General features: G+C 53.5%; 2 long non-coding RNA genes across 2 annotated transcripts; both read left to right on the top strand.

Moving 5' to 3' along the window:
- Positions 469–24,756, top strand: LOC108635998. The gene is made up of 3 exons (XR_001918034.1): positions 469–905; positions 23,344–23,420; positions 24,460–24,756. It is a non-coding gene; the product is annotated as an uncharacterized LOC108635998 (long non-coding RNA).
- Positions 8,463–14,953, top strand: LOC108635999. Its single transcript, XR_001918035.1, has 2 exons — positions 8,463–8,689; positions 14,223–14,953. It is a non-coding gene; the product is annotated as an uncharacterized LOC108635999 (long non-coding RNA).

Below are 25,195 nucleotides of genomic sequence, written 5' to 3'. Positions count from 1 at the left end.
TTCCCACTGAGCCACCAGGGAAGCCCAAGCAGCATTTAACTTTGGCCCCAGGACAGAAAGCCTAGGAGCAGGGATGGCCCTTGCTTGTCCTGTGTCTTGCTCAGTGGGGGCAGCACCGTGGCCAGCACCTGGAATGTGGTCTAGAATGGCTTAAGGGTTCTGAGAGAGGGCTATCTCCTGACCTTTTCTAAGCGGGAGGGAGAGCCCTGGGGACAGGACTCCTGGCTTTGTCTGGTTGGGTGCATGGGCCGGCTCACATGAATGGGCGTGTGGGCCTTTGGGCTGAGAAGTACACCGGCCCCCGGGATTCTGGGCGGTAGCTGCCAGTCCTTTGTCTAGAAAGAGCCTCCTCGCTCAGCCCCAGGGGTGGGGGCGCACGGCGCCTGGGATCCGCCCCTTGGGCCCCTCCCCGAGGCAGCCGCCGCCCACCCGCCGGCCTTAGGCTCCCGCACATCTGGCGGTCCTCAGCGCATCTGGGCAGCCGGCGCCGAAGCATGAACAGCTCGCAGGAGGGCGCCACGGCCCGGGGCGCCTGGCAGAGCTCCTGCTGCAACCAGTCGGGGGTGCCGCTGGAGCCCCCCGAGGGGCCGCGCGCCGTGCAGGCGGCGGTGCTGGGCGTGCTGTCGCTGCTCGTGCTGTGCGGGGTCCTCTTCCTGGCCGCCGGCCTCCTGCTCCGCGCCCAGGGTTTAAGGGCGCTGCTGGCCCGAGAGCTGCGCTCGTCCCGGGAGGGCGAGCCCGGCGGCGCCAGCGTCGATGACGACGACGACTCCTAGGCGCCCGGCTGCGTTCGGGGGTCGCGGCCTCCCGGCGATCCGTGGACTCCATGCCAGACTTTGAGGGAACCGTCCCCCAGCACCCGACGTCTGCAGCGGGGAGCCCTGCCCGATGCTGGTGCGCTCGCACAGGTGAGAGTGCTCACAGGTGACAGAGACGCAGCCATCCCAGGCCCCCCGCTTCTTCTTTCTCCCCTCCTCTCCTTCCGGAAGCCTTTCCCCCCAGAGGAGATTCGAGTACGATTCCTCACTGTGGCCTCCCTCTTGAGGCAGGGATGGGGGTGTGGGTTGAGTTTTAGGGCAGAACAAGGGGCCTGGATGACTCTGGGGGATGGAGAGGTGTGCTGCCCCTCCCCCTCAGGTTGGGGGGAATGCACGTGGCCCAGAGCAAGCAGCTTTGGGGTGTGCTTGTGGGGGTAGGTGACAAGGTTCCTAACAGCCGCGAGACCTCAGAAGCACGTTGCTCCAGGAGGCTGGAGCTGAGGGTTCCCAGCTGTAGGGGCTCCATCTGGCCCTCCTGCCTTTCTCTCCCCAAGGACAGGAACCATCTGGAGGGAAGGGCCTGGGTGGCCTAAAGACAAGGTAATTCTAGGCCAAGGCTGTCTCCCGCTGAGCCACAGGGGCCAGTGAGGGAAGCCTTCTCTGCCCTTCTCTATTTAGTGTCGCACCTGGGGGTTCCTGGGAGGTTTTTGTGGGTGCGGCTGTTCACTGGAGGTGCCTCTGATCTCTCTTGCCCCTTCCACTGTAGAGCCCCGCTCCTGTCTGCCAAGGCAGAGCCAGGGTCCTGGCTGGCCCCTGAGAGGGGAGGGCGGGGTGTGCAAGGAGGGGCTGGTGGGGGTGAGGGGCCTGAGTGGGCAACGTGGAGCTAAGCAGCTGTGAAGGCGACGACGTGTGATCCCTCCGCAGAGGAGCCCAGGATTTGGTGTTAATCCCGGGCAGCTGTGCCGCAGTGGACTTGCTGAGCTGTGGACTTCTCACCTCAGGCACGCCGCCCCCACCCCCTTGGAGGGACGCCTGGCCAGGGCAGTGAGGGGTGTGTGTGCCTGCTCCTGGCCCAAGGGCAGCGGGGCTGGGCGCAGGGACATTCCCCACCGCCCTTTGCTGTGTCCTGGGGGAGGGGCTGGAACTGCTTCTCTTTACTGTATCCAGTTCACCTGCCCCCTTGCCCACAACATTCCGCTGTATTTCCGTCCTGTCTCCCATCTCCAGCCTGTGCACTTTCCTCCTTCTCCAGCTGGGCCAGAGTCTCCATGTCTGCTGTGAGGCCTTCCTTTTACAAATGGGAAAGCTCAGAGGGAAGAAAGTGACCTGCTCGAATGAATGACAGAGCTCAAACTGGACCCTGGGGCTCCTGATTGATTTCGAGCGTCTGGGTGGAAGTGGTATCCCTGAGCGAGGACCCTTTGGGTCGCCCCTTTAGCTCTGTTCTCTCTTGCCCTGATTTCTCACCACTGTTTGAGATGCTGATGCAAAATATGGCCTCTCTCCCCAAAAGAATGAACCTTCATACCACACACATGGCACCCTAAACACCCCTCCCCCTTGGTGTCCTCTCTCCCATCCCTACTCCCCCGCAGCCTTGCTGGATACCTTCTTGCTGCTGCGAATGGCCTTCCAGGTGCCACAGCAACTCCCAGGTAGCTGGGCTCAGCTTTTCTGGCCTGAGCATGAGGGTGGGGTGAGCTCAGAGGGTCAGCTGGAATATACATCTAAGGAAATCCAAGTGGACAGGGCAGAGAGACCAGAGGTCAAGATGATGACTTGGATTGGCCTTTGGGTTCAAGTCCGGGTGGTGTTAGGGGTGTAGGGAGATTTGACGGCAGGAAAGGCTGTGTCCCCAGCATGATGGTGTCCGCTCACACCCAGGCAGGGCTGGGGATGGTGCAGTGAGGGTGAAGAAGAGGGGGTAGGCAAAGACTTTCTTCATCCAACTTCCTGTCTTTGCTGTCCCTTCAGCTCAGTGCCTGGGAAGCTGGCCCATGGTGTGTGCTGTGGAGGACCTCAGTGTTCCTGGAGGAAGAGCCTGAGACGTTTGCTAAGAAACTCTGACCCTGGTCAAGGCTGTCAGACTGAACGGGGAGGGAAAGAATTCAGAAAATTGGGAAATGGGTGCTGTTGTCACACCATCTGCCAGACTCAGGTTGGGAGTGGCAGGGATGATGACTGCAGGTCGGTGTGCCATGGAGTGAGGCCAGGCGTTTGGATCCCAACAAGCTCCATTAGCCTGCGCTGTCCTTGATGGAAAGACTGGGTCCACACATGCATGGACATCTTGGCTTACTCTTCCTCTAAACCCTGAGTCTCACCCTGAGGTGGAAAGAATTGTCATTCCTTGGCTCCCTCTCCAGCAAAGATGGGGGCGGCTATCTAGTACAGATTCCCAAACCTCGCATGCTGTGTGTCCCAGACCGCTTTCCTCCAGGCTACCGGCCACACAAGGAACCTTTGATCCACATACAGTACAGATGACGGCCTGGGAGATGCCTGGACTGTGGCGAGACCGCAACCTGGGATTCCTGCACGCAGCTGCTGCCTCTGACCCGCTCCATCCAGCCTCCTGAAGTGCTCATGGCACTGGCCTGGGTGGCCAGCCCCACTCCTGGCAACTGCTGTGCGTCCTGGGCACTGAAGTGGCCACACCCTCAGGATGCTCAGTGCTTCAGACGCTGACAGACTCGTGCCTGCTGGGCCTAGTCCCGTCTCTGGTACTGGGTGGCTGTGGTCTGACAGGCTAGTGACTTGTCCCTGCTGAGGGCGGTAGGCCCGTGTCCCAAATTTGAAGGTCTTGGGTGCCCCAGCAATGCCTCATCACTGCCCCATCACTTCCTGTGGCTTGTTATGAAATATGCTGGTAATGTAAAGTTGGAGTATACAGTCAGTGCTTGCAGCTCCTGACTCTTGGAATTAGTGGTAAACCTGGGCCAGTGGTAAATAACCTGCCTGCCGGTGCGGGAGACATAAAAGATGCAGGTTGGATCCCTGGATCGGAAAGATCCCCTGGAGGAGGACATGGCAACCATTCCAGTGTTCTTGCCTGGAGAATCCCAGGGACAGAGAAGTCTGGTGGGCTCCATACAGTTGCAAAGAGTCGGACATGACTGAAGCGACTTAGCACGCAGCATGTTGGGCCCGCTCCAGCTTGCACTGTTTCTGGCAGATCCTGAAATAGCAACCCCAGCCACAGCCCCTCTCCCTCGCTCTCAGTGCTAGCTTTTCCCTCTCCATACCCAGATCCACACCTACTGGTAGGTGGGAGGTGGGGCAGTGACTCTCACACCGACACTCTACTGCCTCCCTGTGGTCAGTGTGGGCAAGGTTGCCGGGAGAAATATCAGCAACCTCAGATATGTAGATGGCACCACCCTAATGGCAGAAAGTGAAAAGGAGCTAAAGAGCCTCTTGATAAGGTGAAAGAGGAGAGTGAAAAAGCTGGCTTAAAACTCAACTTTCAAAAAGCTAAGATCATGGCTTTCAGTCCCCTCGCTTCATGGGAAATAGATGGGGAAACAATGGAAACAGTTAGAGACTTTATTTTCTTGGGCTCCAAAATCACTGCAGATGGTGACTGCAGCCATGAAATTAAAAGCCGCTTGCTCCTTGGAAGAAAAGCAGTGACCAACCTAGACAGCGTACTAAAAAGCAGAGACGTTACTTTGCCAACAAAGGTCTGTCTAGTCAAAGCTATGGTTTTTCCAGTAGTTGTGTATGGATATGAGATTTGGACCAGAAAGAAGGCTGAGCACCAAAGCATTAATGCTTTTGAACTGTGGTGGTGGAGAAGACTCTTGAGAGTCTAAAGGAACTCAGTCCTGACTATTCATTGGAAGGACTGATGCTAAAGCTGAAGCTCCAGTCCTTTGGCCACCTGAGGCAAAGAGCCAACTCTTTCAAAAGACCCCGATGCTGAGAAAGACTGAAGGCAGGTGGAGAAGGGGATGGCAGAGGATGAGATGGTTGGATGGCATCACTGATTCAGTGGACGTGAGTCTGGGCAAACTCTGGGAATTAGTGAAGGACAGGGAAGCCTGGTGTGCTGCACTCCATCGGGTTGCAAAGAGTTGGACACGACTGAGTGACTGAACAACAACAATTGGGGGTCTGATCACAGTTTGGCCAGAGCTTGTGCCTCGACGTGAGAGTGAATTTTGTGAGCATATGCATGGAATTCTATATTTCATGGAATACTTATAGGTTATAGGTTCATTCTATAAACCTCCATGAATCTCAATCTCTTCATCCCTAAAATGGAGGCAACAATGTCATAAGGATCAAATATACAGCGTGCTTGTCCATAGATAAAAGGCTTTCTACACTGTGATTATAGTGTGATGTTATTTTTTTCTCCAAGCCTGACCATCTCCAGAGAAAAGGTGTAGAGACACCCACCCACCCTGTTTCTGGGAACATGTCATGTGTCTTTTCCATGAGCGTTTTTTTTTTTTTAACTTTTTATTTTGTATTCAGGTATAGCTGATTGTTCACAGTGTTCTGATAGTTTCAGGTGAACAGTGAAGACAGAGAAGATATATGACTTCACTTATACGTACAAACTAAAAAGAAATGATCCAGATGAACTTACAGAAAGAGACTCACAGACTTAGAGAACGAACTTATGGTTGCTGGGGGAAGGGATGGGGGGAAGGGTAGTCAGGGAGTTGGGGATGGGTATGTGCACACTGCTATATTTAAAATGGGAAACCAACAGGGACCTACTGTATTAGCACAGGCAACTTTGCTCAGTGTTATGTGGCAGCCTGGATGGGAGGGGAATTTGAGGAAGAATGGATACAGGTATATGTATGGCTGAGTCCATGAGTGTTTATTTATTTATATTTTTCTCTTTTCGGCTTTTTTTTTTTTTAAATAAGCGGTTACATTGCGGGCTCAATGTTAACATGTTCCACCAAACATTAAACTGGTGTTTCCAGAAAACAGGGCCCCTGGCTAAAGCGTGTCTCCAGGTTCCTTGGTAATTGACAAGGTAGTCGCTTGAGTACTGAATGACTGCTCTGTGCCAGGCCTGCTCTGGGGCTGGGGATGAGATGAATGAGACAGAGGTCCTGCCTTCAAGAGGCACACAGTGCCGTAAGAGCACTGCTCACAAGACTGAAGTTAACACAGACAATAAGAAGTGCCGAGTGTCGACAAAGCCGAGAGCAGAGAGTGACTGGCTCGGCTCCTAGAGGAAGTGGTACTGAGTGAACATTCACCGGGCAGAGAAGGGGAGGAAGAAAATTCTGGGCAGAGACACAGAGGGGCCTAGGGCTGGAGGTGCCCTAGAGGCAGGTAGGTAGAGTAGGATGTGGAGGTGCGAGACCGGAGGGGTGGCAGCCTGGGTGGGAGACTTTATCCTGGAGGTAGCAAGGGGTCTGCAGGGGTCTAGAGGGCTTTAAGCTGGAAACGACATGGTAAGATCTGGATCTTAGGGAATTGGGGGTAAGTCTGTGGGTGGGAGCAGGCTGGACGTAGAGAGACAGCAAGGAGGCTGTGGTCACAACCTGGCAAAAATGATGATGCCCTGGACTAAAGTGGAAAGAAAAGGGGACAGATCCAAGTGATGTTTGGGATTCAGGCTTTGGTCACTAGCTGAATGTGGAATGAAGTGGGGGTGGAGGACGAAGCCCCAGCTCCTGGAATTAATTACCCAGGGGGTGGTGACGCCTGCCACCCATCGAGGGGCTGTGTTATCAGTTAGGATATTTTGGTCTGAGTTTACAGGAAACCCTAAAGATATTTGGCTTGAGCAGAGGGTAATTAATTGGCCCACATAACTGCAGAGCCTAGGGGCAGTTCTGGCCTCAGGCCGGCTGTGACTCAGGTCTGACTGTGAGCAGCCCTGGCCTCTCTGCCTTCCATGCCTTGGTCTGCAGCCTCTGTCAGCCTCTGGCAGGGTGGTCTAAAGGTTGGGGCAAGGGCTTGAAATCTCGTGGCTGGACTTGAAAGCTGGCCCCACATTTTCTGGCTGTGTGACCTGGGCAAGGTGCTTAATCCCTTGCGGGAGTGAGGAGAAGCAGGGCGTTAGGATAAAGTGAGACCCATACATGTAGAGAGCCTGGCCCAGTAACAGCGCTGTTATCAGCCTCAGCCTCCATGTGAGGCAGGAGGCATCTCAAGCTCAAATCTATCAGGGAAGGACAGGTCATCTCCCAGGTCCCTCAGGCCAAACCCTGCAACAGTTGTGACTGTGTGCTAACCCTGGGGTCCTGTGTTGCTGGTATGGAATGTTCTAGGCCTAGGTCACATGCTCTGCTCAGACATCCCAGACCACAGGGCCCAAAGGAGAAGGATGTCTCCTCACTAGATCTAAGCCTGTTTTAGTTCTGGGGTGAACAGAGGCTGGGTGTCCATAAACTGACTCATGGGGGGCCGTGGGCAGAGGGGTGGTGGGTGAGTCCAGTTTGGGTGTGTTGAGTCTGAAGCACGGCCGCGGGGTCATCCAAGGTGTACAATTAGTTATGGGGCTGGGGCTCACCAGAGAGACTTCCAGGCCAGGGTGTTGCTAGAGGCAGAAAATGGAACTATGGGAAGGGCCTGGGTAGGGCTGAGAAGAGAGGGGGCGAGCAGGCCACCACTTAGAGGTGGGGCAGGGTCCAGGGAGGCGGGAGGGAACACGGGGAGCCAGTTCTCTTGGGAGTCAGGGAACAAAGGATTTCAGAACTGGAGAGTGTCCATGCTCCCGTAATTCTGGAGTTAGAAGGCTTCTTTCTGGACCACCTGGCTTCCCTGAGCTACCCACCCCAATTCCCACTTCCTTAAACCTGGGTGATGGGGAGGGGTGGGAGGAGCCCCCATACAGAAGAAAGTGGGAACATGGTCCCTGTGGGCTGGCAGACGCACTGTAGGGAGAGAGGTGGCTTTCTTTTCTTTAGTTTACTGCTCTGTATATGTGAATGCTCTAATACACACACACACACACACACACACACATGCACGCACGGCTCACGTAGGCAAAACAAAACAACACAAAGCCCACACAAATGAGCTCATCCACTCCACGGCTCCTGAGCCTCCCTTCCGAGTGCAGGGACCTCTGCACTTGCTGCATCCTGCTGGGTAGGCAGAGCTTGCAGCCACATCCTCCATGCCCATGGTTCCTCTGTTTACCAGACCCCACAGGACCCTCTCCTTTGTCTGGTTGCTCTCTCTCTCCTCACGTACTAATTGCTACTAACTGCAAAATCACAACCACTTTCAACTCCGCCTCCACGTCCTGCCTCCCATCTCCCATACTCTGCTTAGATGCCCTCACCTCCTGCTGCTCACAAAAAGGAGGTGCCTTCAGACATGACTCCCTCCGCTCTGTCCCCAGACCTCCTGTGGAGCCAGGGGCTTTCCATGTGTCCCCATGAGAGGACCACCCTCCCACCCCAGCATACCACACACACACTGGATGCTGTCTCCACCTCTGCACCATACCCCCTTCACTTTAGTTTCTTTAATGCTCCTTTAACCAACCACTCCTTCTTGGCTGGCTCCAGCTTCAAAATACTCAGGTTTCTTCCACCTTAAAAATAGCCCTTCTCTGCGCCTGGTGCGTGCGCCTCCAGTAACTACCCCGTGTCTTGCTTCATCTTTATAGCCAGCCTTCTCCAAGGTTATCCACACTGGCCGCACCCCTCCTCCCCCCCACCGCCTCCTTTAATCCTCTCCCACCTGGCTTAGTCTGCACTGGCGCTGCCTGGTCGAGATCAGCCCTGGGATGGCTGCTTGAGTCTGCTTGTCCGTTCTTTCCTCAGCTGCTCTCCTGGTCTCTCATCCTGCTGCTGACTGCTCCCTCCTCCTCACAGCGTCCCGGTGGCTTCTCTGACAGCTCCGGAAGACACTCAGAGAGAAGCTTGGTGACATGCAGAGGAGAAGCTGAGACGGTGGGCTCCAGGACAATACTGGGTCCACACCCTGGGTCTGCCACTCACTGGGTAACTAAAACCCTGTCCCTCGTCAGTGAAGTGGATAACACTTTGGGAAACTCCTGAGATGAAGTGGATTTCAGAGGGTGGGCCCAGGGCCCTGGAGCACCTGCCTGGGTTGAATCCAGGCTCCCCGGCTCCCAGCTGGATGCCCTTGGGGAGGTCTCGCTTGGCCCTGTCCCTGCCTCACCTCTCTCTGGGGGTCCCATGCCAGCACCTCCTCTCTCTTTGCCCAGGGCGTGCATGCTGAGTGTCTCAGAATGGTCTGAGGGCTTCCTCTTTCCCCGCCCTCTTGCTCTGGGTACTCTGTACCCTTTCCTGGCACTTGAATCGCCATATATAAACCACGGCTCTGAAAGCTGCAGCCCCAGCTGAACCTGGGTGCTGAAAGTTGCGTTAATGTCTTGATCCATTCTGCAGTGATTTCCTCAGCAGCTAATTCTGGCAGCTGCTGGAGAACATGTCGTAAATGAGACAGAGGGGCCCCTGCCACAGAGCCTCCATCCTGGTGGGAGGGGATGTTTGATGGACCTGTGAGCAAATACATGAATGAGGTCACCGCAGATGGTAATACAGCAGGGCGATGGGGAGGAGACCTGTGTGCTGACTTTAGCTGCAGGTGGTCAGGGCAAGCCTCTCCAAGGGGGCGGCATCTGGGTCAAGACTTGGCCAGGAGGAGGAGGCAGCCAGGCCAAGGGCTGGGGCTCAGTGTTCCTGCCAAAGGGACCACGGGTCAAAGAGTCCTGCTGTGGGAATGAGACGGGCCTGTCTGAGGGTCTGAAAGGAGGCTGGCGTGGTGGGAGCTTAATGAAGCAGTCGGAGAAGAAGGCCTGTGCTCCGGGTGCACCATCCTTGCTCCTGGCCTGACTCCTGGCTTGGGACCACCTCCTTCCCAGCAGGTGTCCTCGAATCGCCCCCCTCCTTCCCCTGCACAGCCCAACCACAAATATGGTCCATTCTACCCCTGAGAAAGCTTTGCTCCGTCTCTGGCTGCTGGCCTTACCTCTCACCTAGCCCCCATGTCCATCGGTCCTTCTTGGCCCCCCCTTCTCACAGGAACCAGAGTGGTTCTTTTACAAAGGGGAAGCCTGTCAAGCTATTCCCTGCCAGGCTGGAGTCCAAAACATGGTCCCCAAGCTGCTGCTCTCTTGGGTCTCTGCCCCCTCTCCTCGTTGTCTCTGTCCGCATTCCATCATGTCTTCTGGGCCTCTGACCGCCCTCCTCCCATTGCCCAACTGGCCCCTTCCCCTCCTTCAGGCCCGGGGCTTCCTGTCAAGCAGTCCCACAGCTCCAGGCTTGCCCCTGACGGTCTTTCCCCAAGCGTTCAGTTACACATCCCGGGTCCCCTTGTCAGGCCAGGGCTGCAAGAACAAGCCTGAGTGTGTTCATTCCTTGCTGTCTTTCCAGTGCAGTTGTAGTGCTCGGCACATAGTAGGTGCTCAGTCAGTACATGTTGAATGAATGAAAGGTTGAGTTCTACAGAGAGGCCGTGGGAGGAGAGGATGGGGCGTCTGGCCCACCCGGCCCTGGAAGCTGCCTGCCCACCCGTGCACCCACACAGGCACCTCGGCCTCACCCAGCAGTGTGAGCCCTGCCCACCTGACATTCTCTCTGCCTCTGTCTGAACCCATTAGGCCCTGACCCCCTCCAGCTCCGATTCCCTGCCTGCTCCTGTTCTACTCCACCCGCTTGGCCCTTTGACCTGCGAGTGGAGGAGGCTGCTCCCCTGCCCCAGGCCTGGGTTCCTTCTTGACTCATTTGTTCTCACTTATCAGATTACAGTAGCTTCTCAGGGAGTCGTCTGCACCCGAGACAGCCAGACCCGGGTCTAGCCCGGATGCTGACCCAGATGGGGCAATTCCAGGTGATACAAAGTTCAAGGGTGGGCTCAGGTAGCTCGGGTAGCGTGGACAGCAGGTGACTGGAGTTTCATCAAAGGGCAGTATGTTGGAGGCTTATCCATGCTTCACAGAAGGTACCCAGGGGTGGAGAGGGAGAGGGAGAGGCAGCCACGTGCCGTCTTCAGTGGGTACAGAACATCAAAGGTTTCATTCAGTCATTAACTCGTTCATTCCACTAAGGTCATAAAGCAGCGGTCCCCCACCCCTGGGCCATGGGCTGGTACCAGTCCCGTGGCCTGTTGGGAGCTGGATCGCACAGTAGGTGAGTGGCAGGCGAGTGAGGGAAGCTTCATCTGTATGTACAGCCGTTCCCCACTGCTAGCATTACTACCTGAGTTCTGCCTCCTGTCGGATCAGCAGCAACATTGGTTTCTCATGGGAGCTCGAATCCTACTGCGAATTGCGCCTGTGAGAGATTTAGGTTGCGTGTTCCTTACGAGAGTCATCCTGAAGCCAGCCCCCTCCCCACCTAGCCCATGGAAGAATTGTCTTTCATGAAACCCATCCTTGGTGCCAAAAAGGTGGGGGGCTACTGCTCTAAGGACTTACCCCCATGCCAGGCACCGCTCTAGACCCTGAGGACGCAGCAGTAACAAAGCAGATAAAAGTCCCTGCTCCTATGCTGCTGGCCTTCTTGTGAAGGGAGGCAGATGATGAACACTGCGTGTAATATCAAATAGATATAGAATAGAATCCCGGACGTGTGTTGGTTCCTAGAGCTTCCATAACCAAGTTGCTCAGTTCTAGAGGCCAGGCATCCAAAACTGAGGTGCTGGAGGGCCCTGCTCCCTCCATGACTTTCCAGGAACCTTCCCTTGACTCTCCCAAGCTCACGTGGCTTTCTGGCACCCTTTGGTATTTCTTGGCTGGTACCCACATAACCCCAACTTCTGTCTGCAGTGTCCTGTGCCGTTTGCCACGGGACACCCGTGTGCCTGGCTCCAAGTGTCTTTCTTCTTAGAAAGACACCAGTCACATTGGAATAGGGACCCTCCCTAGTCCAGTGTGGTCTCACTTTAATTTGACAGATTACCTCTACAGTGTAAATCGGGTCCAGGTACAGTGGCTTAGGACTTCAGCACATCTCTTTTTAGGGGGGATACGGTGTATAACAAGTGGTAATAAGCAGGGAGAGTGCATGGAGGGTGTGGGGGCAGGGTGGAAATGATCAGTGAGGTCATGGGGAAGGTGATGTTTAAACGAGGAAGACTGGAGTGAGAAGGAGCGATAGAGCTAAGTGGGGAAAGGGCTCTGGGTGGCAGAGCAGCAGGAGCTGGCAGCCTGAGGAAGGAGTCCCCCCTACCCACCCCGCCCCGAGTGGTTGAGGAACAGACATCGGGGAGGCCCAGGGAGCAGGGCCGTGGTGAGGACCGAGGTCAGGGCTAGACGAGGCAGGGGTGAGTGACAGGCTGACCAGGTCTTCCACAGAGACCCAGAACGTGCCCCCCTCCCACGCTTTCTCAGGAAATCCCCAAAGAACATGCCCTATGCAACCAGAAAACAAGCGGGAAATGATGGTGCAGGGGTGAAGGAAGGAGAGTTCCCCACCAGCAGTGTTCAGGGAGACAGGGATGCCTGGGGGACTGGGCTCCCGAGCTCTCAGGCCCAAGCATCTGTTGACCGATGCTCTTCTCATCCGAGATGGCCAGCAAGTCACACAGCCTCTTCTGGAATGCTGTCCGTGTCCCTGGCTGCCACCCTGCCCGGCCCAGATCACACTGACCTTTGCTGCAGGCCGGAGACATCTCTATATTTTTATAACCTGATTTATTTAGGCTGTGCTATGTATTTGCTGCTGCGTGGGCATTGCCTCTAGTTGCGGGGCACAAGCTTCTCCTTCTGGTGGCTTCTCTTGTTGCAGAGCGTGGGCTCAAGGGCAAGCAGGCCTCAGTAGCTGTGGCTCCCCGGCTCTAGAGTGCAGGTTCAGTGGTTGCGGTGCACGGGCTTAGCTGCTTCGTGGCCTGTGGGATCTTCCCTGATCAGGGATTGAACCCATGTCTCCTGCATTGGCAGGTGGATTCTTTACCACTGAGCCACCAGGGAAGCCCTTGAAGATACATTTTAGCAAAGCATGCCGTTAGGGTTCCAAGCTGTGGGGGTAACGTAACCCCCTTGGTGCCTTGTTACCGCGTGAGGGTCCCTGATGTTCTCGCCTCACTGGGCACCCTCTGCGTTCTTCTCTGATCATCTGTCTTGTGCAGATCCGCTCCACCGCTCCAGGGCGCTGTCATGGAGGTGTTCGCAGCCTGGGCCTCTGTAGCCGCCACAGGGGGCGGGGGAGATCCCAGGGCACTCCTGTGCTAGGGTCTCTCTCCTCAGCAACCTGGACCCCTCAGTCCTAAGACAGCGGCTCTTCACCCACAGTTAACAGCACATGTGAACCCTCCTATTTTCATGGCTTTGAACCTCTTCCTTGCCAAACAACAACCTAGCTAAAGGTAAATTTACTTCCTTCCTGGACCGGCTCTCATGACAAGAGCCGCCCTCTCAGCCGGAAAGTTCTCTGCCCGAGCCATCTGCTCAAATGTCAGCTCCAGTAGCGTAGGGATTTTTGCTGTTTCGTTCACTGCACACAGAAGGCTATGAGGAAATAGAGTTTGAACGAAAGGCATAGTCCCTTAAGTTTTTTCTTTGATCACGGGGTGGGGAGGAGGGAAAAGCTATAAATGGACCCTAGCCCCTTAGTTTTCTCAAGTGAAAGATGTGTTAGTTTCCAGCAATGTGCTAGAACTTAGCTGAGGCACCTGGGAGTGGGACCGGGTGCTGTGCTGCTGGCATGCACAGGAGCTTTAGAGAAATGACAGCAAAGTTTAAGGGGGATAGTGTGCAGACTTTCAGCTATTGTCATGTTCATCTTTTGGATTTAGCAGCAATGAGGTTTTGTGAGGAAATCCAGTAACTCCAAAGTGCTTTCAATGCTGTTCATTCTTTAGACTTCACTGTTTGTGGGTTTGCAAAAAAAAAAAAAAAAGAGAGAGAGAGAGAGAAGTGCATTTCTTCCCCTGTGTGCAAGCAGGGTGGAGAGGGCAGGGCTGTGTGACTGGTTGAAGATGGGAGCAGCATGTTCCAGCACCTGGAAGCTCGGTCCAGAGGCTGTGGATACAGCGGGAGCAGAACCCACCATTTCAAAGGCACAGGTGGCGACGAATAGGGGCATCGTGCTGCCAGTCGGGTCCCAAATCTGAAAGTATCTTTTCGTTTAAAATGTCTTGATTAAGCACCAAATGTTACAGGAATCGTAGGAGAAATGAATTAAAAGAAGAAACAATAGTTTATCCTTTTGTCATTTGAGAGAAATTATGAATATTTCAAAACCATTTGGTGGGAACCAGGGACTGACGCCCCAGTTCCCTTCCCCCCAGGGGCTAAGGCGGTGTTTCTTAAAGTGGGTGCCATGGTTTTCCAGCTGCAAGGGACTTTAATTGGTGTTGCTTGAAAACAGGGTTCTGTGGTCTAATAAATTTGGGGATTATTGTGTTAGGCAAAATTAAAGAGAGTTCTTTATTGCAGTTCTCATAAGAGGCATTGCTATGCCAATATTATGATGAGTCTAAGAGAAGCGCGGAGCACTTCCCAGCAGATTTGACCAAAGAATTGATATTTTCCCCCTTCTCCTCCTCTTTTTTCTTTTTTTTTTTAAGAAGCCTCCCATGGGATCACCATTCCAGCCAACAAAGCTCCAGGGAAACACTGAAAACCTTCCTTTTGGAGGAGAAGAAAAACTTTGGAAAAAACCATAGATCACGCCACTTTGGATCATGCATTTCTCTTACTTTGTCAGAACAACAGTATAAAATTAATTTTATTTCCAAGGACTGTAATGCCACACTACTAAATTTAAATTCACATTTTTTTTTTTCCAAAGAGAGTTTTAAAAAACATTTCGGAACTACTACTTATGTGAAACAAATCTCTGCATGGAGCAATGGCCAAATATGTACAAGAATTTTGTACAGGATGAAAATGTGATGCCGGAATTTCAATTTGCCACAACTATTTTACCCAAAGTTCACCATGCTTCGTGGTTCTTGTGACATGATAGATCTTGGCTGGTTTCCCTTCAGCAGGATGGTCATGAAGGAAGATCATTCCTCGAAGAGCTGCTTTGCTTGCTTTGGTTTAATCATTCTCTCCTGCCGGTCAGCAACCTTGTTGCCTAAAACGGATTGACTCAGAGATTGGGGTCAGCGGCCTGGGCTGTTGGCTGAGGACTGGGGATGCAGGGGTGGAGGGCAAGGCTCGGAAGCTTGAAGGCCTGATGGGCAGGCTCCGTGGGGGAAGTTGGCTGCCCTGGTTGAGAGATTGGTAATGTTTCGTGGGATGAATCTGAGCTTACCCGGCTATGTCTTTTCACCATATTAGACGTTCTGAATGTAAACTTCAGAGGTGTAACTCTGGCTGCTGTGGTTATGTCTGGCGGTTGTCATGTTGGCTCTGTGGCTGGGCTAAAATAATGGAAGTGAAGAGATTCTGAATGAAAGGTGTGGCAAAGTCACGTTGTAAAGGAGCCTGTGGGATTGCAGGATTGATGTGAGTTTCTTTCGGAACAATCTATTGTAACTACCAAATATCCTATTGGGGGATCAAATACAATACCAAGAGGGCTAGGCAGGAAAACTACGGTGCCCCTCCAAGTGACCTGAGATGATTGTTGCATGAGGAATTCAGGCCTGATGGAGTCAGAGCTTCTGATTGTTCAAGAGGAGATGGAAATCCAGATTTGGGGGGTATTCTTTGGCTGTGCCATGTGGCATCTTTCCCGACCAGTGAGGCATGCCCCCTGCAATGGAAGCGTGGAGTCTTAACTGCTGGACTGCCAGGAAAGTCTGAAATCCAGATTTTTCAATAAATTCTGCTGATTTTAAAATGGAGGTTCCATTAAAGAAGTGGTGTGAATCAATCCCACTTCCACCTGTGGTCTAAGCTGGCCTGTGGGCTACCAGTTAGTGACCAGTGGTGACTGACAAATCTCTATCCCCAGCGCTAATTCTTTCCTGAGTGCTGCAGCCACATACAGAACTGCCTACCAGATGTCCGTACGCCTGGATGTCCCGAGGCATCTCAATTTCCCATCGTCCAAAGTTGATCTTGTCATCTCCTCCATGCCTCTTCTTCCTGGGTCCCTGAGCTCACTGATGATACAGTAAGCCTCCCATCACCCAGGTCACCCTGGGAACCCTCTTAACATCCATCTCTAGCATCTGTACCCTCCTCTCCATTTCCTTGCCACTATCTTTGGCTGCTTACCCTCTTTTACCTGGACCACTTCCATAGCCACTTAACTGGTGTTCCCTGACTCTCAATCTTTTCCCTTCCCTTGGAGCTGCACTGTGTGGACACTCTCCAGCCTTCATGCCTGGCTGCCTTTGGTCCTGCAGCCTGGAGCCCCTTGTTTACATGCGTAACCCCGGGTTCAGCACAAACCCTGCTCCTGTTTGTATCGGCCACCCCAGGGCCCCACACCTGCCTGCATCACCGTAGCTTTGCACTCTGATGACAATCTGTCACCAAATTGTCTCTCTTTGTGAGTCTGGCTGAGGGGTGGTGATTAGGGGTGGGAACAGAAGAGACTGGGGAACACCATCCTGAGAAGCACCTGGAGTTAGCAGGAGGCTTTGCCTGCAAGGACACACCTTACTCACGCTGGGATAAGCAGTAAAGAGGGCTTATCAGCTCAACCAACTGGTCGGTGTGGCGGAAGGATGTGCCCCGGGGCTGGTTTGATGCAGGTTCAGTCTGTCAAGCAATGGCACCCCACTCCAGTACTCTTGCCTGGAAAATCCCATGGACGGAGGAGCCTGGTAGGCTGCAGTCCATGGGGTCGCTAAGAGTCGGACACGACTGAACGACTTCACTTTGACTTTTCACTTTCATGCGTTGGAGAAGGAAATGGCAACCCACTCCACTGTTCTTGCCTGGAGAATCCCAGGGACGGGGGAGCCTGGTGGGCTGCCGTCTATGGGGTCACACAGAGTCGGAAACGACTGACGTGATCAGCAGCAGCAGCTGTCAAGACCTGGGGAGTCGGTCTCTCTCCAGGCAGATGTGGTGCAGCATCCACCCGAGGCTGGCGCCCCCGTGTGGCCTAAAAAGGCACAGCAGCCTCCTGGGCTGTGGCTTCCCCATCCAAGTCATGCGAGAGGGAAGATGGTTTGGGAGGCTCTCCTAGAAGGGCGAGGAAGCCACTTTCCAAGGAGCCCGGCAAAAGTGTCCTCGTCCCACGTCGTTCCCCTTACCATGTTCCCCCGACCCCTGTGCCCCCTTTACGCATGCAGTGGTGGAAGTGAAGGAGGGCCATCTGTCTCAGTTTGATCTCCCCCGTCTAAGCCCCAAACTTTGCAAATGTGGAACTGCTCTTCCTCTAAATTTCATTTGTGTAAACTGGTCCCAGGAGCTGCTTCAATTCTTCTCGGCTGGAACCACCAGCGACGGCACTGGTGAATGTCTAGCTCCCTCTAGTGGCGGTTCTGAAAAGGAACGGAATGAGAGGATTGCTGTCGCGGTCAGGTGGGACGGTGCCCCAGCTGCTCCAGCTCCCTCCGCAAGGGTGTGTTGTGACAGGCAGCCTGGCAGTGCCTCCTCTCCCTGCCCCACTGAAGCTGAGGGAGCTTTTCAGGGCTGCAGAACCCATACCTGGGGCCCTAGGAAGGAAGGCACAGGGCTAGTGGGGTGGGTGTGCAGGGAGGATCCTGAGGGAAGGAGTAGATACCCTTAAGGAGAGGGAAGGACAGAAGGGACACGAAGGGGGAGGGAAGGAGAGGGAAGGGGCATTGGGAGGGGGAACTCTCTGGGGAAGTCCCTCCCTTGGAAAGGCTGGGTTTTTAGGTGCATTCCTTAGTGATCCAAAAGGGAAAGTCCAAGCCAATCGGAGAGTTAACGGTTTTCTCTCAGAGAAGTTAATTCCCTTTTACCCAAACACTTCAGAAAAGAAATTTACATATGAGGTAAATGTGCCTTTGGGGGAGATTTAAGGGACATGGTGGCAAAGGGAGCTGGTGTCACCCCCTCTCCTTCCAGGAAGTCCCCAGGGCGACTGATGGCTCCAAAGACGACACAGCAATAGCAGGAAAAATAAGCCAGAGGACAAGTGCTGGGGAGATGAGCGACCCCACCTTCTGATGGCTCCCTGAGAGAAGGGGATGCCTCCAGCAAACGCCTGCCTTTTCATCAATGCTGGGGCTGGTGCCCGGATCTCAACATCTGCTCCCTCCTCCTTCAACATGCCCTTTGCACTGCTGAGGCCAGAAAGCCAGAAATCACCCTCCTCAGACTCCCTTGCAGCTAGAGTGTACCGTGTGTGTGTGTGTGTGTGTGTGTGTGTGTGTGTACGCACACACACACACGCTTAGTCGTTCGTGTCTGACTCTTAGCGACCCCATGACCTGTAGCCCGCTAGGCTCCTCTGTCCACGAGATTTTCTAGGAAAGAATACTGGAGTGGGTTACTGTTTCCTCCTGCAGGGGATCTTTCAGACCCACGGATCAAACCCTGCCTCCTGCATTTCCTGCGTTGCAGACGGATTCTTTACCACTGAGCCACCTGGGAAGCCCACAGAGTGCATCAGGTGTGGCCAAATGATGCACTTGTACAGGGTTTGAAAGTGCAGTGAGCCCGTTGCTGCAGCAACTCCTGATCTGTGGGTGGAGACATGATGGTATGTGTGTATGTCCTTGAACTCAACAGTTCCGTAGGAAGCCTCCAGCTCCCTACCTCTCCACCTGCCAGCTGCTGCCTCCACCCAGGATTTTATAAGCACCTAATTCCCTGAATCCCACTCCTCCTTTTTAAGACCTAGATGGGCTTGTTTCCTACTCTGCTGGTACAGTAAGTATACAGAAGAAGCTGGTTTGAATGGAAAACAGAATGCTGAATCTGTTCCTAACAGAGACCTTTGGGTCTGAGAGAGAGAGGGACACAGTAGATTGGAGGAGAGGAGGTGGGGGACCCTCAGAGGGACAAGGTTGGACAGGAGTCCTGTTTCTTTGAAGTAAGGGGGATGAGGGGCAGTGGGTACAGGTGTAGGTGAGGCAGAAGCTTGAGAGAGGACAACCAAATGGTGACCTTGCCAAGTTTACCCCTGGACCCCAGATGCCCTGCTTCTTTACTCCGCTTCCTCCTTCCAGGTATTCAGTCAGGACGGAGTTTTAGTGAAACCCAGTGGTCCAGGCATTCCCTCTGCTTCTCAGCCGCTGTTGCTCTCTGGAAAGGTCTGGTGGGCTCACCAGTTGACACTGAGGTATAAGAAGGGTCAGGCCTGCAGCACAGTCTGAAGGGCAGCTGGGGCCTGGGGGGCTTGTTTTAGAATAAAGTCTCTTCAAGATTAAAGACCTGGAACTTCTCTGGCTGCCCACTGGTTGGGATTTTGCCTTCCAAGGTAGGGGGTGTGGGTTTGATCCCCATTTGGGGAACTAAGATTCTACATGCCTCATGGCCAAAAAATCCAAAACACAAAACAGAAACAATATTGTAACAAATTCAATAAAAACATTAAGAATGGTCCCTGTCAAAAAAATCTTAAAAAAAAAAAAAGAGCAAAGACTAAAGCTCTTCAGGGGAATTTGGGCATCTGCTATTGGAAGAGGAGTTGTTTTTTGACATTCAAACACTCTGGAATCAGAGAGAGAAGTCAACTGAAGAGATACCCTCAGGTATTATGGGACTTGGCCCCTAAAAATATGGCCTCCAATTCTTTGACACTCTTCCCGTTGAAATGGGATTTACGTTCGTTCCCTCCTTAAAACTGGATGGGCTTGAGACCACTGCACCAGTTGGCGCGGTGGACACAATACCACGTGACCTGTAAAGTGTTAGCCGCTCAGTTGTGTCTGACTCTTTGTAGCCCCATGTAGCCTGCCTGCTCCTCTGTCCATGGATTTCTCCAGGCAAGAATACTGGAGTGGGCAGCCACTCCCTTCTCCAGGGGATCTTCCTGACCCAGGAATCGAACCTGGGTCTCCTGCATTGGAGGCAGATTCTTTACCGCCTGAGCCCTTGTGATCTTTAAAGTTAGGTCATAAAGGCCAGGCAGCACTCGCTGGATCTCTGGGAACACTGCTTTTCTGACATCCCTCTCTGGATGCTTCCTCTTGGGACCCAGCTGTCATCTGTAAGCAGTCACCTGAAGAGGCTCAAGAAGGTCCTCCAGTTGAGGGGGCCAGCCCAGTTCAGCTTTTGAATCATCTGGTCCAGACACATGAAGAAAGGAGCTGGAGTGATGATGGCTCCAGCCCCAGACATCCATCCAAACCCCAGCCTCCACCTCGCCACACACCCTGTCCCAACCCCCTGACCCACAGATTCTCTGAACACAATAAACCAGAAGATGTTTATGCTACTGACGTGGAAGATGTTGGAAATGTTGTGGCAGCTGCCTGCAGCCTGGGGTCACTGCCCTCATAAGTGCCCTTCTTCTGTGGGGAAGCCCCATGTCCCATACTTGGTGCGCTGTTGGGGAACCAGGCCTTGATAGAATCACAAAGTTCACCCGCACTTTGTGAGCCCTGCAGACTGACTGGCACAGCCCGTCACTCTGACTTGGGGCCTCTGGGCTCGGACTCCTGGCAGACATACCAAGACATCTCCTGCAGACGGGGTCTCTCCCACCAAGAGAACGGCTTGTCTGCGTTGGGGTCAGTGGTGAGTAATTCTCAGTTTTGTAGGGGGAGCAGGCAGACCTGGATTTGAGACTGGCTCCACCTCTGCTGCCTTGAGCCCTTGTGCAGATTTGGCCACGTCTCCGAGCCTCAGTTTCCCCATCTGTCAAGTGTGTGGTCCCTTGTGGACCCCATATGTCAAGTGGCTGTGATGTGTGAAAAGCTGCGGTGGGAACAGCCATCCTTCTGCGTGGGAACTGGCCTCGGGGGAGACCGCTTGGTTGAACCCGGTGTCCAGGGACAAAAGGCAATGGCTTTTCCCCTGAGTTCCTGGGTTCGCTGGGGTATTAGTCGGGTTATCCATTCGCCATGCATCAGAGACTCAAAATAACAGTGACTTAAACAGATGAAACATGATTTTCTGTCCTATATCGTCTGGCAGGAACATTCCAGGACTGGTGGGGCAGCTACACAGAACCGGGTCTCAGGCTTTTCCTGTTGCTCCACAGCTGTCGGCGAGCACCATCCATGCTGACTTCCACCATCCATGCTGACTTCCACCATCCATGCTGACTTCCACCATCCACACTGACTTCCACGTCTGGCTTCCAGCCAGTGGAAGGGAAGTGGTGGAGAGAGGGTGTCCCCCATCGTGGAGGCGGACTCACAACCTCCACTCACCTCCTGTTGGCTGTGCTCAGGCACGTGGCAATAGCCGGGAGCCTGGGGTGCTGGGAAGCACAAGGGCACCCATGTGCCCAACAACAGATCAGGGCTCCACTGCTTCTACAGAAGAGGAGAGCAGGCATGAGGATGGAGCAAAGAAAGTGTCTACTGTAGTGGGCATGGGGGACGCAGGGCCTGGCCCCAACCATCCTTCTGCCCACCTTCCCAACCAACTCGGCTGTTGAGGGCATTGAGCCAGGAGCAGCATTGTAGATACAAAAAGACTAGACCCTGCTCTCAGGGAATATGATTTTTCACAAACCGAAGCTGGTGGAGCTTGTTTAGGGCATGGCTTTGAAGGTCCCTGTTAGTCCATCCAGGCCTGGGTCTCCGAGTTCTGGCCAGTCTGTTCCTGAAACACGCTGGTCCCTCCCCTGAAGGATGCTCCCTCCCTGAGTGTGGCTGAGTGCGGTGTCCTTGACACTGACCAACAGTTGCATAAAATACTTTCCTTTTCTGCAAAAACAGTTTTTCAGGACATAGCGGACCACATCACTCAGTGTTCCCAATACCCAGGACCATGTGAGCAACTTTCACTAGAGTTCATTATAAAGGAAAACTGTTCCCACTGAGAAAAGAGCCTGCTTCCTGCAGATTGTAACACATCAGACTTCCCCTTCTGCCCTGGCTGCCCCGAGGCTTAATCACAGCATCTGCGGCCACTCAGTTAGCCTTGTACAATCTCGCTTTCCTGTGGGCCCAGCATTTTAGTTCTCTGTGTTGGTCTTACTGTTCCGTCTTTAGTACTTGTTGCCTCCCGCGTTCTCTCTAGAAAGAAGTGGGTTATCATTAGTGATGAAACAGAAAGCTGCTGCCTGCTGCTAAGTCGCTTCAGTCGTGTCCGACTCTGTGCGACCCCATAGACGGCAGCCCACCTAGGGCCCCTTAATTGGGAAGAAAATAAACCTGGTGATTGCGAAGGGTAGTCTTATCGCTGTACCTGAGAGTCAGTGTTGACTCCAGTTTCCCAGCAGCTGGGGCAGAAAAGGGGTGGCTACCAGGCATCAGAAAGCAGGAAGCAGGGCAGGGAGCCCTCGGCGGCGCCTGCAACGATTGCGGGCACGGGCACTGATCTCGGCCCCATCACGCAGCAGCTGTGTGACCCCGAGTGAATCACTTCTCTGTGCGTCGGTGTCGTAATAATGATGGCTTCTGGTTTCATCACTTCGATCTCTGCTTCTGCCTTCACATTACCATCTCCTTTCTATGCGTCCACGCCTCCTCCTCTGTAGCGAATCAGGACACTTGTCGTCAGATTTAGGGCCCACCTAGATAATCCAGGATGATCTCAACTTTACAATCTTTAACTTAATTGTATGTGCAAAGACACTTTAGCCAAATATGGTCAGATTCACAGATTCTGGGATGCGGGCATACGTTTTGGGGGCCACCATTCAATCCGCTGCAAGGACTAAAGTTTGGACCTGAACAATGCATCTCTTAGGGTGAGACCAGTCCTTAGACAGGAGATGTGCGGGGGTGTTCTTCTGGTGGGAGAAGTGGGCTCCTAAAACCTCCACCTCATGGAGGTAGCTTTCCATGGAGCCGCTGCCGGCGTGTGGAGATACAAGCTCCTATGGGTGGAGGTTGGGCTTCTTGTCCTGGGTCTCTTGTGGCCCCTCAGGGCCCAGTGGGCGCTCTGTACACACCACCCTGGACTGATTAACTCCCACCTCCTTTGGCAGGGGGAGGGTTGGCCACATGACTCACTGGACAGACTCACAGCAGAGACAAACTCAAGGGGTCACTCCTTTCTCCCGCTCCTCACCCCTCCCAGCACAGGCCTATGCGGCCGGCTCACTGGCCAGCCTCCGTGCTCTCTCTGCTCCTAGCACCTAGCACACAGCGACCACTTTGATGGGGCAATCTCCTGCTCAAACACCTGCCATGGCTCCTCCTGAGTCAAATCTAAACCCGCTCCAGGCCTGCCACCATGGTGGACCAAGCTACTTGTCCAGCCTGAGAATCCAGGATTCCTTTCTGTTTATTCTCTTAGTCATGACCGACTCTTTTTCAGCCCCTATGGACTGCCAGGCTCCTCTGTCCATGGGATATTCCAGGCAAGAATACTGGAGTGGGTTGCCATTTCCTCCTCTAGGGGATCTTTCCGACTCAGGGATTGAACTTGCGTCTCCTGCATTGACAGGAGGTTTCTTTACCACTGAGCCCCCAGGATTCCTTTGTAAAAATTCATCCCTTTCTTGCTGTTCCCCAAGCCTCTGTGCTTTTCCTGACCCTGTTCCCTCCTCCTGGGATGAGTCTCTTCCTTCTAGCTGTCAACCTCTAGCGCTCTTAAAGGCCCAGCTCTGTGCCTCTGCCTCCTGGCCGCTTTCCCAGCTTTTCCGAGATAGCAGTGATCCCTTTGTCTCCTTCCTTCCCTCTTATGACATCACCCACTCTCCTTCTTGTCATGTTGTTTATTGTCAGGACTCATTTCCCACAGAGTCACCTCTCTGCTGGAAGGAGCCACGTCTAGCTCACTTTTGGATTCCCAGCGCCCCACACAGTGCTGAGCACATAGTAAGTGCTTTTGTTATTGTTTAGTCTTAAAGTCAGTTGGGCTCTTTTGTGACCCCATGGATTGTATCCTTCCAGGCTCCTCTGACAATGGGATTTTCCAGGCAAGAATACTGGAGTGGGTTGCCATTTCATCCTCCAGGGGATTTTTCCCGACCCAGGGATCAAACCTGTGTCTCCTGCATTGCAGGCGGATTCTTTACTATTGAGCCACCAAGAAGCCCTCTTGCTATTTTCCAAATGTGTAAAATATCCATTGTAGATTTCACATTAAACTTTGGTGACTCAAAGCCCAGAGTCCTCAGGACAGAACTGCCTGCAGCTTCTTGATCTTGGGGCTTAGTTCTATTCTCTACGTGGCTGGTGTGTGGCCTCAAACCGAGATTTCCCTGTGGGCCTGTATTCAGGCTGTTGGTGGTTCCTTGTGGGTACACCTGAGTGCTGACAAAGTAGGTCTCAAACATTGTGAAGTTTGTCAAAAAGAAGTAATATATTTTAAAGAAAATATTTCATATCTATAAAAATTATATACAAAGTTTAACAGAGAATAAATTCAGCCACGTCAGTATGACCATCCTAAGGAAAAGAATGTTGCCAATATTGTGAATGATACACCCTTACATGCCTCCCCCAACAAGGTCTGTTTCAAGCCTACCAAACTCCAGTGGCAGGGACAATTTAACAGTGTTCAGGGACTGTATGAAGCTGTCTGGCCGAGCATCAGATTTCAAAACTCTTGAAGTCACCTGTGTTCACATAAAGAAGCAGCAGCAACATTTTAGGGATACAGTTCTACAGGGAGACGTGTTCTGGCTGGTAACTAGATGAAGCGGGTGTGCAGTCATACTGCAGTACTGAGTGACACCTGCGTGGTGGGAGGTGGTTCGTGCTTGATGCTTGACATTCTAACAGGCAGTCCTTCTGAATCCCTACAAGGCGGCGGGGGTGGAGGTGGGGGGTGAGGAGGGAGGAAGCTGGGGTGGGGGGCGGGGTGGGGCGGGGTGTGTGCTTAAACTGCTGAAGTGCATATTTCTGCCCCTAGATGGCGCCACAGGACCGTACCCCTTCCCACCTGTGCGATCCGTTTGGGGGAGATGACAGAAGCCAGAAACCAGAGAAACCCTTTGCAAGAGAGAACCCCTTTCAACTGGGGAACGAAACACTAGCCGACGCTTAAAACAGGCAGTGACTTGCTGATTCCTGCAGCTTGCTCTTCTCAGCGTGAACTCTGGTTGACCATAGGGTCTGCAGGACTCTGGGCCAATGCATAGGTGAAGATGACAGAGCCCAGTTTTGAGGACATTGGGGATAACAAAATGATTTTATTACACATCGTAAATGCTCCATGAAACTCGCTGTTCTTTTCCTTTTCAATTGGTATTGCAGGAACTTGTCATAGCCCCTGAGGGCAGGGACCCCAGCTTGCTTCTCACCTCTGCACCCCAAGTGCCAGGCGGGTGATTAGTTAGCTCATTCTGTCTCCACCTGCTCCCATCTCATGGAGAATGGAGCTGCTGTCTACCATGTGGCTTCAGAGAAGACCAGGCTGGGACCAAGGTGGAGGTGGCTGGTTGAGCAGTCCAAGCATAGGCTGGGCTTCCTGGTGAGAGATTGGGCTCCTGGGTCGGGGAGGTGCACAGAAGGCTGCAGAGGGGACCCTGGCTGACGGCTGGACTGGGTGGCCCTGCCTGGGGGTCGTGTTTCTAAGTGAAAAGCAGATTAACCATTGCTGGAGCCTTGGCCGTCCTGCGGTTGTGAGAAGGGCTGGGGAGGTCTGA

Source organism: Capra hircus, chromosome 5, assembly GCF_001704415.2.
Source record: "Capra hircus breed San Clemente chromosome 5, ASM170441v1, whole genome shotgun sequence".
NCBI classification, from domain to species: domain Eukaryota; kingdom Metazoa; phylum Chordata; class Mammalia; order Artiodactyla; family Bovidae; genus Capra; species Capra hircus.
The sequence above is the reverse complement of the archived record's forward strand: the minus strand, read 5'-3'. Positions and strand labels throughout refer to the sequence as shown.